The 15,390-nt window shown below is 46.0% G+C and overlaps 1 pseudogene; it reads left to right on the forward strand.

Moving 5' to 3' along the window:
• The first annotated feature begins 13,600 nt into the window (after window positions 1-13,600).
• LOC130510252 (small nucleolar RNA R71) lies at window positions 13,601-13,677 on the forward strand (annotated as a pseudogene).
• The last annotated feature ends 1,713 nt before the right edge of the window (window positions 13,678-15,390 follow it).

The following is a 15,390-nucleotide window of genomic DNA, read 5'->3' on the forward strand; positions in this document are numbered from 1 at the left end:
AGCTTTCCAGGGAACAGCTTAACCCGTGAATTGAAGAGTAAAACCTGATCGTTCGGAGCAAAGCTTCTGCTGATGATCCGCTTGTCGTGGAACGCCTTGGTCTTTTCCTTGTAGATCTTAGAACTCTCATAGGCCAGATGCCTGATCTCCTCCAACTCGTGGATCTGAATGGTTCGCCTCTCCTTGGCAGGTTTGAGATCGAAGTTGAGTAGTTTGACAGCCCAAGCCGCCTTGTACTCTAGCTCAACAGGTAGGTGGCACGCCTTGCCATAGACCAGATGATATGGGGTGGTCCCTAAAGGGGTCTTGTAGGCTGTTCTGTATGCCCAGAGAGCATCGTCAAGCTTAAGGGACCAATCCTTGCGGGTGGTGTTGACAGTCTTCTGCAGGATGTTCTTGATCTCCCTGTTTGAAACTTCCACTTGACCACTTGTTTGAGGATGGTAGGCGGTTGCAACCTTGTGTTTCACACCATTCTTGCTCAGCAATCCTTGGAACAACTTGTTGATAAAGTGAGTTCCACCATCGCTTATAACCACTCTAGGCACTCCAAATCTTGGGAAGATGATGGAGGTGAACATCTTGGTTACAACTCGCGCATCATTGGTTGGACTAGCAATCGCTTCTACCCACTTTGAGACATAGTCCACAGCAACTAGGATGTACTCATTCTTGTGAGAGACTGGGAAAGGTCCCATGAAATCGATCCCCCAGCAATCGAACACTTCAACTTCCAAGATGTAGTTCTGAGGCATCTCGTTTCTCTTGCTTATACTCCCCATCCTTTGGCATGATTTGCATCGAGATATGAAGGCGTGAGCATCTCTGAACATAGTGGGCCACCAAAAACCCGCTTGGAGGATCTTGGAAACAGTCTTGAAGGTGGCAAAGTGACCAGCATAAGAGGAACCATGGCAGTGGTGAAGGATCCCTGGAATATCAGCCTCTGGAACACATCTCCTGAAGATCCCATCCTTGCCTTGCCGATAGAGATACGGCTCATCCCAGAAGTAGTGCCTTGCCTCCCTTAGAAATTTCCTCTTCTCATTCCCAGTGAACCTCAAAGGCTCTTTCTCAGCTGCCAAGAAGTTGGCAATCTCAGCAAACCATGGAAGGTTCGGGTACTCCTTCTGGATCACTGCAACGAATGCTCCTTCTACGCGAGAACAGTCCTTAATGGCAGGTGACAACTGCTCCATGTTGCGCAGACCAATCGCATTGACGTACTCCATCGGTTGTTCCACATCAAGAACTGTCTCATCTGACACTTTCATCCTGGAGAGATGATCTGCCACTCCATTATCAACCCCCTTCTTGTCTCTTATCTCTAGATCAAACTCTTGGAGCAAGAGAATCCATCTTAAGAGCCGCGGTTTAGCATCCTTCTTCGTGAGCAGGTACTTGAGAGCCGCGTGGTCTGTGTGCACAATCACCTTTGATCCAACCAGATAGGATCTGAACTTCTCAAAAGCGAACACGATGGCAAGGAGCTCCTTCTCTGTGGTTGCGTATCGGCATTGAGCTTCATCTAAAGTTCTGCTTGCATAGTAGATCACGTGAAGCTTCTTGTCTTTACGCTGTCCAAGGACTGCTCCTACTGCAAAATCACTTGCATCTGTCCATGATCTCAAAAGGGAGATCCCAGTCTGGAGGTTGGACAAACTGGTGCACTGACTAGAGCTCCCTTGATCGTGTGGAATGCGGCTAAGCAGTCACTGTCAAAGGCAAACTGAGCTTCTTGCAGAGCAACGAGTGAGTGGTCTCGCGATCTTAGAGAAGTCTTGGATGAACCTCCTGTAGAAACCAGCGTTTGGCCCAAGAAACTCCTGATTCCCTTCACTGAAGTTGGTGGTTGCAGACTATCATGACTGTTGGGCCCAAATATGACCCCCTAGCTAGTGATAGACAATGAGAAATGATAACGGGCCGAAAAAGGCCCATCATGAATTCAATCTTCAAAACAGCTAAGTCAGATCCGGAGGCTGTGAGCTGGAGATGTTTATCAGAGAGGTCAAGGAAAAGAGGCAGCTCGTTGACAAGTAAACATGCGCAGGACCCGGTCAAAGAAGTAGCTCGTGGACAAATAAATAGGCGCAGGACTCGGTCAAAGGGAAGCTGTTACAAATCCCTCAAATCACAGAGGGGATCTCGGGAACCTGTTGGTAGCAACTGACGGAACCTGGAGCTATTTAAAGAGAAAATCAATCAAGAAAAAGGGATTGGAACCCATTTTACATTCAAGCTCTCAAGCAGTTATTTCTTTCTTTGTAAACATTATAAACATCTCTTCTAAACATTTCTTACCGAAAAATCATCAACAAAATCATCATTCATTCTACAAGTTCTTACGGGATTCAGCCCACGATTATCTTTCCCTAATCCTTTTCTAAACTATAAACCTGACCTAAAATCAGGAGGTGAGTTTAATCCCTCACAATTGGCGCCGTCTGTGGGAAAGAAACAATGGAATCCCTTACTCCAACTTAAGGATGAATCCAGTCGATCAGACAAAAAATTCATCTAACCGATGAACAGTATCCCGATGAACAGTACTCGGATGAACAGTACTGGAAAAACAGTATCTCGGTGAACAGTATCTCGATGAACAGTATCTCGATGAACAGTATCCCGATGAACAGTATCCCGATGAACAGTACTCGGGATGAACAGTACTCGGATGAACAGTATCTCGATGAACAGTATCTCGATGAACAGTATCTCGATGAACAGTATCTCGATGAACAGTGCTGGAGCAGCCAACACGAGAACCTCCAGTGGGATCGATCCAGGGCTCCCAGCCCTCGTTACCCCTCAGCACCAACCTGCTCCGAACCAGACGGAGGCTTAGCTCTCTGAGATCCGTCGCATGATGATGCAGCTGGTAGAAAAAGCTCAAGAAGGTGAGCGTACAATGCAACAGCTAGCCGCTCGGCAGCAACGATTCGAAGAGGTCACTAGATCTCTAACCGCAACAACCCAACCACCGCAACGTCAGGGCTCGGGAGTTACCTTCCGGGATCGAATAACTGACCCCTGTTCCCTCGAGGACATCTATACTTTTCTCTTGATAACACTGGTTCAGGAGAACAGGGACCTGCTTTCCAAACGCCTCGTGATAGGACATCGCCCGTGTTTAGTCCACCCCTCACCAGCGCTATGGGAAACAACCTAGCATCAACTAGCTCTTTATCCGATCAGGTTACTGGTCGAAGTGCTCGCTTACCTCCTCCACCACCTAGCATTAGGTTGGGAGAAGGAGTATCCAATCCGTCCGGGGGCAGAACATTAGCTCCGGCGTTTCAGGCCAGAAACCTAAACACGAACCCGGATGAAAGGACGGATGCTGATCCTTCAGCTCGCCACACAAACCCGACTCGTCAAAATAACCCAAGGGCGGTGGGTAAGACAGACCACAAAGCGACTGGGAGAATGATCGAACACAATTTCATCAGGGACCTGTCCGTCAGGTACCTAATGATGACCCGACTGTCCTTCCTTTAGAGGGACCTGAGGCTATTCGCAGATATATGGAGCGAACTCACGCAGCTCTCCAAAAATTGGGAGCTCAAGTCCACAAGGCAACGAGCTCAGCTCCCGAAATAGAGAGCTTGATTGAGGATACCTGTGGAAGTCCATTCACTGACAGAATTGCCAGCTCTTACGTAAGAGATACCCGAAAAATTAAGATCCCCGAATACAACGGGACCTTGGACCCGAAGGCCTACCTAAGAGCCTTCCGGCTAGCTATCGTGAAGGCTCACTTCACGAAAGAAGAATGTGATGCAGGTTATTGCAGGACATTCGCCGAAAACCTGGTCGGAACAGCCCTCAAATGGTTCTCTGGTCTTGAACCAAATTCGATAGACAGTTTCGACCAGTTAAGTAATGCCTTCATGAAGCAATACTCGACTCACATCCTAAAAGCAAGCATCCGAGGCTGACCTCTGGAAAATTAAACAAGGAGTGAGAGACTCGCTACGAGCCTACATCAAAAAATTCAGAGCAGTAAGAACTAAGCTCTCGAACCCCAATGATCTAGTTGCCATCGAGGCTCTCAGGAGAGGTCTCTGGTATAAATCAGAACTTTGGTCGGAGCTAATGCTCAATCCTCCCCCAACTATCGACGATGCTCTTCATAGAGCCTCCAAATATGTTAACCTGGAAGAGGAAACAGCTGCACTGGATAAACTCCACAAAAAATCTCAGAGTCATTCGAAAAACGAAACCTCGGAAGCAAGAGGACCTCATAAAAAGGGGAACTCTCGAAATAATCAGACCCAGGGGGAACACTCCTATGCAATCTAGGAAGATAAGGAAGGAAAACCTGTCGCCGCAGCAAATAAAACCCCTTGGTAAAAAGGACATGATGAGAACAAACAATGCTCTTACCATGATCGGAAAGGGAACGCAACCGAGAAATGTTGGGACCTCCAACGACAACTGGCAGTTAAACTTGCTGCCAGAGAAATAAAGGGCTTGGACCTCAAGAAACCACAGCCCTACCAGAAAAGAGGTCCCAGAGATACCTCACCGAAGCGAGAAAGGTCTCCTGAAACGAGAAAGGTCTCCTGAAATAGATGGGTACAAAATCGTTGACCAGAAAGCTAGCTTCATAGGCTTTTCCGGAGAAACAGCTACCTCATTGAGAACTATTAAGCTCCCAATTATAGCTGGCGGAATCATGAAAATGATGAATTTCGTAGTCATCGACAGACCTTCCCCGTTTCACGCGATCCTAGGAAGACCTTGGATCCATAAGATGAAAGCAGAAGCTTCAACTTATCACCAATGTGTGAAATTCCCGACACCTGAACGGATATCTACCGTGCATGGTAACCAAAAGATCTCCAGGATCTGTTACCTGGGAGGATTCGAAATTCTCAAAGAATCACCCCAATAGCAACTACAGATCCAGGAGGGTCGTGAGATACAACAGAATATTCGAGGTCCCCCTAGAACCTCACCGAGCAAGTCAGTATTGACGACTCAAATCCTGAAAAGCAAGTGAGTATCAGATCTGAGATACCTCTCGAGACTAAGAAGGAGCTCATCGACTTTCTAAAAAGCAACGTCGGAAACTTTGCATGGACCACCAGTGACATGAAGGGTATAAACGCCGACGTCACTACTCACAAGCTTAATGTAGACCCCACTTTCAAACCGATCAAACAAAAGCGTCGCAAGCTAGGCCTAGAAAAGGCTCAAGCTGTTAACGACGAGGTTGACCGACTTAGGAAAGATGGGTCCATTCGTGAGGTACATTACCCAGACTGGCTAGCTAATCCAGTAGTTGTAAAAAAGAAGAACGGGAAATGGAGAATCTGCGTAGATTTCACCGACCTAAATAAAGCTTGTCCCAAAGACAGCTTCCCGTTACCTCACATCGATCGCTTGGTCGAGGCCACTGCTGGCCACCAGCTCCTGTCCTTCATGGATCCCGACGATCAAGAGAAAACCGCATTCATAACTGAACGAGGGACCTATTGCTATAAGGTCATGCCATTCGGTTTAAAAAAATGCAGGAACTACCTATCAAAGGCTAGTGAATAAAATGTTCGCTGGCCAGCTCGGGAAAACCATGGAGGTCTATATTGATGATATGCTAGTCAAATCCTCAATTGGAGAAAACCATATTTCCCACCTAAGGGAATGCTTCGATATCCTCAACAAATACGATATGAAGCTCAACCCTGCTAAGTGCACCTTCGGGGTACCTTCAAGCGAGTTTCTCGGCTACCTCGTAACCGAAAGAGGCATCGAAGCCAACCCGAAACAGATAGCTACCTTTCTGGAAATGCCGTCACCTAAGACAACCAGAGAGGTACAGAGATTGACTAGACGGATCGCAGCATTAAATCGATTCATATCTAGGTCCACCGATAAGTGCCTCCCATTCTACAAACTTCTAAAAAATAATAAGAAATTCTTATGGGACGAAAAGTGCGAGGAAGCCTTCAAACAATTGAAAGCTTACTTCTCCGAACCTCCGATCCTGGCTAAACCAGTATGGGAGAACCGCAATATCTTTACCTTGCCGTATCAACCACTGCAGTTAGTGATGTGCTGATACGAGAAGAGCAAAACGAGTAAAGACCTGTCTATTATACCAGCAAGAGTCTGATAGACGCCGAAACTAGATACCCTACTATGGAAAAACTAGCCCTAGCTGTCGTAACAGCTGCCAGAAAATTGCGACCTTATTTCCAATCGCACTCAATCGTCGTAATGACTTCACAACCATTGCGAACAATTTTGCACAGCCCTAGCCAATCATGACGATTAGCTAAATGGGCAATAGAGCTCAGTGAATACGATATCGAGTATAGACCTCGAGCAGCAGCAAAAGCTCAGGTCCTTGCCGATTTCATAATCGAGCTAGCTTCCGAACAACTAGACTTGGAAATGGAAGCTCCGAAGTGGAATCTGTACATTGACAAGCCTCGCCAAAGACAAGGTTCCGGCATCGGTCTAAGGCTGACCTCTTCAGCTGGAGAAACCATCCAACAATCCTACAGGCTCGGATTCAGCGCTTTTAATAACGGACTGAATACGAAGCATTAATTGCAGGATTAAAACTCGCCCTAAGCCTCGGAATTCGAGAGCTGAACGCTTATAGTGATTCACAGCTAGTAGCTAGCCAGTTCCACGGCAAGTATGAAACAAGGGACGAAAGAATGGGGGCATACCCGTAGAGGGAATCGAAAAGCCAAGTATCGACATAGCTACCAAAGCTGAGATTGATAGCAAGCCGAAAGAGCAAACAGAAGGTAGCTACCCCTAGACGGTAGCAACCCAAGTTCTTACAACGTACTGGTTCCCAAAAACCAGAATATGTAGCTTTAAAAAGCATACCTCCGGGGGCAAGATCCAGACCTCGGATTCACCTGTCCACGCAGCCAGGACCAGGAGTCGTTCTGCTTTTGAAAGCGCATCCGAAGAAACGACCCAGACTCCGGAGAACAACACCAGAACTGGAGATATTCCTCAGAATTCAGACTCATTCGAGCCTAATCCGACCAATATCTCCGGGGGCAATAAGACATCAGGTCACGACACTCAGGGACCTGAACAAGACACATCAGGTCACGACACTCAGGTACCTGAACAACACCCGCCCTCATCTCTTCATGACAAAATCTTTGGGAGAGAGGATTGGAGAATACCAATCATGCAGTACATCTTGGAGGGTAAGGCCCGAAAACTCAAAGCATTAAACGCAAGATACTGCATAATCGAGTCAGCCCTCCATAAACGAAGCATTTCCGGACCTTACCTAAAATGCGTCCATGGTCTCGATGCTATCAATCTTATGAAAGAAATGCACGACGGCTCCTGTGGAAACCACCTTGGGGGCAGAGCTCTAGCTATCTGAATCAAAAGATAGGGCTATTTCTGGCCCACCATTATCGCTGACTGTGAGGTTTACTCCTCTTCATGTGATAAATGCCAAAGGCATACACCGATTATACATCAGCCTGCAGAAAAACTATATCCGCTCCATCCCGTTCATGAAGTGGTCCATGGATATCGTAGGACCACTCATAACATCAGGAAGGGGAAGGCGGAAGCTACGCTTCCTCTTGGTCTTGACAGACTACTTCACGAAGTGGTTAGAGGCTGAAGCTTTCCAACAGATAACTAGATTCGAAGTCGAAGGATTTGTGTGGAAAGACATTGCATGCCGCCACGACGTCCCGTATGAGATCGTAACCGACAACGGAGGACAATTCATTTCTCGCGACTTCAAAACATTCTGCGACAAGTGGAACATCCGCCTTACCTTCTCAACACCTCGACGACCTCAAGGTAACGGTCAGGCGGAGGCTGCTAATAAGTCAATATTAGCAAATCTCAAGAAACGCCTTGGAACCAACAAGAAAACCTGGTCTGAAAAGATACCTGAAGTACTTTGGGCATGTCGAACCACCCCAAGAAAGGCTACAGAGGAAACCCCTTTCTCTTTAGCTTACGGGATGAAAACTGTCGTTCCGGCGGAAACCTCCACTGGGAGACTCTGACGGGAGCTCTGTACGTCTGATCCCGAAGCTAATGACTAGCTCTTATCAGATAGCCTCGACTTAATCGAGGAACAACGAGACCGAGTCTTGCTTCGCATTTAAAACTATCAGCAAGCAATGGCCCGACATTACAATTCCAAAGTCAGGTCCCGACAATTCGTTGTAGGTGACCTAGTACTTAGGAAGGTTTTCGAAGGAACCAAGAAACCAGATGCTGGGAAACTAGGACCAATTGGGAAGGTCCTTACCGGATTATCCACGTGGTACGACCTGGCGTCTATAAGCTCCTGAAGGTACGAACCGGAGTACCCGAAATCAGATCGTGGGATGCCACAAATCAGAAGAAATACTATCATTAGGTACTTAAATTCCTCGAATTACGTTAGGTTTGACCCCTTGACTGGGTACGTAGGCAATTGTGTTATGAGTGCAACCCCAATCTCATTTTAACACTATTTACACCATGGAGAAAGGGGGCATATGTTTGAGAACATATAGCCCAAACATCGATTGTATGATTATTGTGATACCATGTATCCTATTATCAATAAAGCAATTATCTTCGATACCTTGACTTTTTAACAAATTCAGGTCTCAATGAACCTGAACCTAAGGTCTTAAAACCCTTCGAACAAATTCAGGTCTCAATGAACCTGAACCTAAGGTCTTAAAACCCTTCAAACAAATTCAGGTCTCCGTGAACCTGAACCTAAGGTCTTAAAACCCTTCGAATAAATTCAGGTCTTCGTGAACCTGAACCTAAGGTCTTAAAACCCTTCGAAACAAATTCAGGTCTCCGTCAACCTGAACCTAAGGTCTTAAAATCCTTAGTAATCTCGAAGGTCTTAAAATCCTTCCAACAAACTCAGGTCTCCACGAACCTGGACCTAAGGTCTTAAAATCCTTAGTAACCTCGAAGGTCTTAAAATCCTTCAAGCATATATCAGGTCTCAACGAACCTGGACCAAAGGTCTTAAAATCCTTATCAAATCTCCAAGGTCTTAAAATCCTTATCAAATCTCCAAGGTCTTAAAATCCTTATCAAATCTCCAATGTCTTTAAAATCCTCATCAAATTTCAAAGGTCTTAAAATCCTTATCAAATCTCAATAGGTCTTAAAATCCTAAGCAAGTCTCAACGGGTCTTAAAATCCCACAAACGAATTCAGGTTCCCAAGAACCCCCACCTAAGGTGTCCGAGTTGAACTCAGGTTCCGAAAAACCTTAAGCTAACCTCGATACTCCAGGAACCCCTCTTAAGGGGCCAAAAACGATCCAAGTCTCCAAGACTTACCGCTAAATCAGGGACCTAATTCGGAGGATTCACTAAACCTCTTAATTAGTAACCAAAGCATAGTCTCTATCGAAACTCTAAACCAAATTCGAGTTCATCCAAAAATGACTAAGTCAAATCGAAAAAAAACTTAAAATAAAACTGAAAACCAAGTCTTGATAGATAAAAGGTTTAAAGGCCTCCTCAGGCCGACAAAGGTTCAAGAGACCTTAACAGAAACAAAGGTTTAAAAGCCTCCTCAGGCTATAAGTCTTAAAACAAAAGAAATCAAAGCCCATTGGGCGGAAATACAAAGAAAAACATGAAAGAGCCTCAGCTCCTAAACTTCCTTGTCATCCGAGCTCTTCTCAGCTCCCTTACCAGCTGGATCTTCCTCCTCAGGAACCTCCCCTCCATCTCCTTGTCGCTACCTCAAGAGGCGGCTTCGACTGGGGCTGAGTAAGAACCCACCAAACCTAAGTTAGAACCATACTCTCCGGAAAAGGATAGAATAAACATGTTAATCTCGAAAGTACCTGAACTCTCTGAGAATTGAGGAATGGGAAGCTTGCTGGCCGAGAAGTCGGATACTTGTGCATTTTCATACGCAATCGTAGCCATCAGATTAAGCAAAGGAAATCTTCAATAAAATAACTGTTGCTCGAGATCTCAACAAAAAGATTGATGCTCGGCGGCTAGGTCTAGCTTCCGAGATAAGAAATCTTATCTCGAAAGCTGGGGGCAACTGTTGGGCCCAAATATGACCCCCTAGCTAGTGATAGACAATGAGAAATGATAACGGGGCCGAAAAAGGCCCATCATGAATTCAATCTTCAAAACAGCTAAGTCAGATCCGGAGGATGTGAGCTGGAGATGTTCATCAGAGAGGTCAAGAAAAAGAGGCAGCTCGTTGACAAGTAAACAGGCGCAGGACCCGGTCAAAGAAGTAGCTCGTGGACAAATAAATAGGCGCAGGACTCGGTCAAAGGGAAGCTGTTACAAATCCCTCAAATCACGGAGGGGATCTCGAGAACCTGTTGGTAGCAACTGACGGAACCTGGAGCTATTTAAAGAGAAAATCAATCAAGAAAAAGGGATTGGAACCCATTTTACATTCAAGCTCTCAAGCAGTTATTTCTTTCTTTGTAAACATTATAAACATCTCTTGTAAACATTTCTTACGAAAAATCATCAACAAAAATCATCATTCATTCTACAAGTTCTTACGGGATTCAGCCCACGATTATCTTTCCCTAATCCTTTTCTAAACTATAAACCTGACCTAAAATCAGGAGGTGAGTTTAATCCCTCACAATGACCTCGATCTTTGCCTTGTCCACCTCAATGCCTTTCTCGGATATCTTGTGTCCCAGAACAATCCCGTCTCTCACCATGAAGTGGCATTTCTCCCAGTTCAGCACTAAATGCTTCTCCTCGCATCGCTTCAGTACCCTGCACAAAATTTGACAAACAGACATGAAAGGAGCTTCCATAGACGCTGAAATCGTCCATGAAAACCTCCATTATGTCTTCGATCAGATCAGTAAAAATCGACATCATGCATCGCCTGGAAGGTCGCTGGAGCATTGCACAAGCCGAAGGGCATCCTCCTGTATGCATAAGTTCCATAAGGGCATGTGAACGTCGTCTTCTCCTGATCATCTGGGTGGATGGGGATCTGAAAGAAACCTGAATAACCATCTAAAAAGCAATAGTAGGGGTGGTTAGCCAATCTCTCAAGCATTTGATCAATAAAAGGAAGTGGGAAGTGATCCTTACGAGTCGCAGCATTCAATTTTACGAAAATCAATGCACATGCGATGACCAGTAACTGTTCTAGTGGGGATCAATTCATTCTTTTCATTTGTTATAACAGTGATCCCATCTTTCTTAGGTACTACATGCACAGGACTAACCCACTTACTATCAGAGATCGCATAGATCACACCTGCTTCTAGAAGTTTCATTATCTCTTTCTTTACAACATCTTTTAGATTCGGGTTTAACCTCCTCTGATGTTCTACAGAAGTCATCGATTCATCTTCCAGGTGTATTCTATGCATGCACAGATCAGGTGAAATGCCAGGTATGTCAGCTAGAGAATAACCTAAAGCCTTACGATATTTTCTCAGCTCACACAAAAGCAGAGCAGTCTCTGCATTGTTCAGGTCAGCATTCACAATGACAGGATAAGTGGAGTTGGGTCCAAGAAATGCATACCTGAGTCCCTTGGGAAGGGATTTGAGCTCTACCTTCGGGAGCTTTCAGCTCGCTCCATGAGTCATCGGTCTGAGCTGCCGGAACAGACGGGTTCTGGGGCGCGGTTTTTCCAGTCGCTGTGCTGGACTCACTGTTCTCCCCCAGACTTAGATTCTCCAGCATTCTCTCAATACTCCTGGCTGAATCCAGGAATTTGGCATAGGCATCAGCATCAACACTCTCTAAGCTCTGCTCGGCTTCAGCTCTGACTAAGGCGAGCTCAAGTGGATCCTCGGTGAGAATCTCCTCGATCATTCCTTCATGCGGCTCTAGGGGCACCATCTTCCTGGACAGTGAAGGTTTGTCCATCCAGCATCGGCTTCTTGAGCATCTGATCCATCTCAAACTTCATCACAATATCTCCAAGGTGGAGATCGATCTTCCCTTGTCAGACATCAATGATAGCTCCAACAGTGCAGAGGAATGGTCTGCCTAGGATCAGGGGATCATTGGAGTCTTCCTCGACTTCCAGAACAACGAAATCGGCAGGAACAATTGTATTCCCAACCAGAACTTGAAGATCTTCGAGATTCCAACTGGAGACTTCACAGATCGATCAGCAAACACTAGTGACATCCTGGTAGGCTTGAAGTCCGTGTATCCAAGGCGCTTAGCCACAGTATATGGCATGAGATTTATGCTCGACCCTAGATCGACGAGTGAGCATGAGAAGAGTGTTCTGCCAATTGAACCGAGAGAACAAAATTTTCCCGGATCACCCAACTTCTTAATCCTTCTGTTCTGGAGCACCGCACTGCACTCCTTAGAGACAATCATGAACTCGCTGTCATCAGATATCTTCCCAGAGATCAATCCCTTGACGAAGCTACGCATGGATGGTATCATCTGGATCGCACTCATCAGAGGGAGCTTGACAGTTAGGTCTTCCAGCATCTTCCTGCACTTCATCTCTTCCTTATCCTTGCGCGTAGCCTTAGCTGGAACAGGTAGGGCACTTTCGGTACATACTGACGAGCAGGAGAAGGTGCTTGCAGTCGGTGGAACACAACCCCAGCGGGTCGCTCTGCTTCAGGCGGAACAGTCTCAGTACGTTGTTCTGCGTCTTCCTCATCTGTGGGTACAGCCTTAGAAGGCTGATCCGACTCCTTCTGCTTCCCTTTCTCAGCCGATGTGAATCTCCTGGGGTCTAGATCAGGCAGTGCTTTCCACTCCTCAAACCTACTGCATTGCACTCCTTGGGGTTCTTGTCTGTTTTCCCAGGGAGAGTTCCTTGCTGTCTCTTCACGTTCTCAGCAGTCTGAGCAATCTGAATATCCATCTGCCTCATATGGCTTGAGACATTGTCATACTTCACACTCAGGTCATTGAACATATGATTCATCCTGGTGTGATGTCGTTTGTGACCTGGTTCAGTGCTTTCCCTTGGATCTGCTGTCCTTGGAGCAGCTGGCTCATCATATTGGCGAGGCTCTTCATGTCATCATGCGGAGCAGTCTGAGTCGGTTGTGGAGCTTGCTGATTAACCGGTTGTTTCTGGCTGTGGAACTGAGCATTCTGAGCTGGGTTAAGGACAAAGGTTCTTCCCTGATTTCCATAAGGCCTTTGGTATCCACTGTTCTGACCCTGGTTCCCTTGAGCTTTATCGTCTGGTTTAGGAGCATTGAACAGGTGGGGATTGTTCCTCCACGTTAGGGTTCCGGTGATAGTTCTTGAACTGCCATCCTTGCCCATTCACATAACTCACTTCATGCTGATTCTCAGCCGACTGATCCACCTGTGATGTGCCTTCCGCGGTAGCTTTATCCTGTGGGGATTCTTCCATGATGAAGACCTGGTTCTGGTTACTCTTAATCAGCTGATCGACCTTGGCAGAGAGCTCATCAATCTTGCTGTTGTCGATGCTCTTCACCTTCTGAGTGCGATCAGTTTCGCGGTTATTGTCAGCTGAGCTTGAGGCCATTTCTCAATCAACTCGAATGCACCTCGAGTGGACTGAGTCATGAAGTCTCCCTTACTGGCTGAGTTTCAAAGCGTTCCTGTACTCCCAGCCTACTCCATCGTAGAACACTCCCAGCAGATAGTCTTCCTCAAAACCGTGATGTGGGCACTCTCTGCGGTAGACATTGAATCGCTCCCAAGCATCACAGAACGGCTCGTTCCCAATTGTTTGAAGGTCACGATCTTCTGTCACAGAGCTGCTGTCTTCGATTTCGTGTAGAAGTGACTTAAGAAAGCCTCTCGGACTTGTTCCCAAGTGGTGAGTGATCCGGTGGGTAGTGAATCAAGCCAGCGAGCAGCTTTCCCATCGAGAGAGAAAGGGAACAGAGTACACTTGATGTAATCGGGTGGTACTCCATTCGCTTTAGTGAAACCACACATCTTCTCAAAGTGCTCGATGTGGTCCATCGGGTATCTCAGCAGGAAGCCCATTGAAGATCTTCCTTTGCACTAGACTTATCAAGGCTGGCTTGATCTCGAAGTCCTGTCTAGTGCACGGTGGAGGGTTATGCAGATCGCGTAGCAGGCAGATTACGCAGTAAGTTTCTCTGGCCGATCTGGACCACTTCCTCCTGTTGGTCTGCTGGTTCGCAGCATTCAGAGCAGCTTGGCTCGGCAGCAGCTTGCTGCGCTTGGATCGTTTGCTGCATCTGCTGCATCTGCTGTTGCATGAGTGCAAACGCAGCAGTGAGATCATCTGGATGATCACCCATGTTGGGGTTCGTTGATCTCGGCTGTTGACGGTTCTGTCGTTCCAATCTCGCTAGTCCTCGTTGGTAAGCTGATGCAATGGTCCTTGTGCGTTGCTCCGTGTATGTCTACTGGTCATGCACCTGGATCATCAGCTGAAACAAAGAAAATAACACGAGTTAGATATCTTAGACTAGATATGAAACCGAAAATTAGAGGTAAAAAATCTGGTCCCCGTCGCAACAGCGCCAAAACTTGATACACTAAAAATGAATCCTTGCTACTGCTAAAGTTAACAGTTGCAATTGTAGTACTTAAGATTCAAATCCAGAGGACCAGTCTACACTCTAGTTCTATAAGTTTCAGAATCAAGCTAAGAAGAAGATTATTATTTGGTTGAAATAGGCGATAGTAAACAAGCAAAATAAACACGAGATTGATTCTGTTAAACAAGAGCTAGCCTAGGGTATTTCATTGGGTGTTGAATTGGAGCCAAACAATTATTCAAGCGCGATGAAGTGCTTTCTAGAACTCGGATCACTCAGCTGGAACACTCCACTGTCGTGTAGTGATCGCTTTGCAGATCGATCTCACCACCTAACTGTCGTTGGGTGAGGATCGATTGCAAGCTTTAGAAACAGGTCCGATCAGTTCACTTACCACCCTAATATCTACTTTCGCTGATTAGGGATACTAAGCTCATTCAAACATGTCAAGTTATCATCCTAAGCGGTTAACTAGGTGATGAACTAGTGATCTGACATCAAGTGATCAGTTTAATGAAAGCAGTAAGAACAGTATGAATGAAGAACAGTTATGGATCGCTATCTATGTTTAGCTCATGTCTCAACACCCTAAAAACCCTAGGCGAGCAAGGTCACTACTCGATCATGATGCACATAAACAAAGACATAAATCCTGAATAAAATTGCATAAGAACAAAGTATGAAACAATAGGGTTCAGATGATCTTCTCTATGAGAGGATGGATTCTTCTCCCTTACAAGTTGCAGATCGCAATACTCAGTGTTCTCTTGTAAAAACTAGTGTAAAAAAAATAGAAAAATAGATAGGTGGCGTTTTATATGGAGGCGCCAATCAGAAGAAAAGAGTTTTAGGGCAACAAGGCTTTAATTCCCGAAATAGGAGTTTCCATATTCGTCTGGAACAATCTCCGGATCACTCCGTCTGCT

Source organism: Raphanus sativus, chromosome 3 (assembly GCF_000801105.2).
Source record: "Raphanus sativus cultivar WK10039 chromosome 3, ASM80110v3, whole genome shotgun sequence".
NCBI lineage: Eukaryota > Viridiplantae > Streptophyta > Magnoliopsida > Brassicales > Brassicaceae > Raphanus > Raphanus sativus.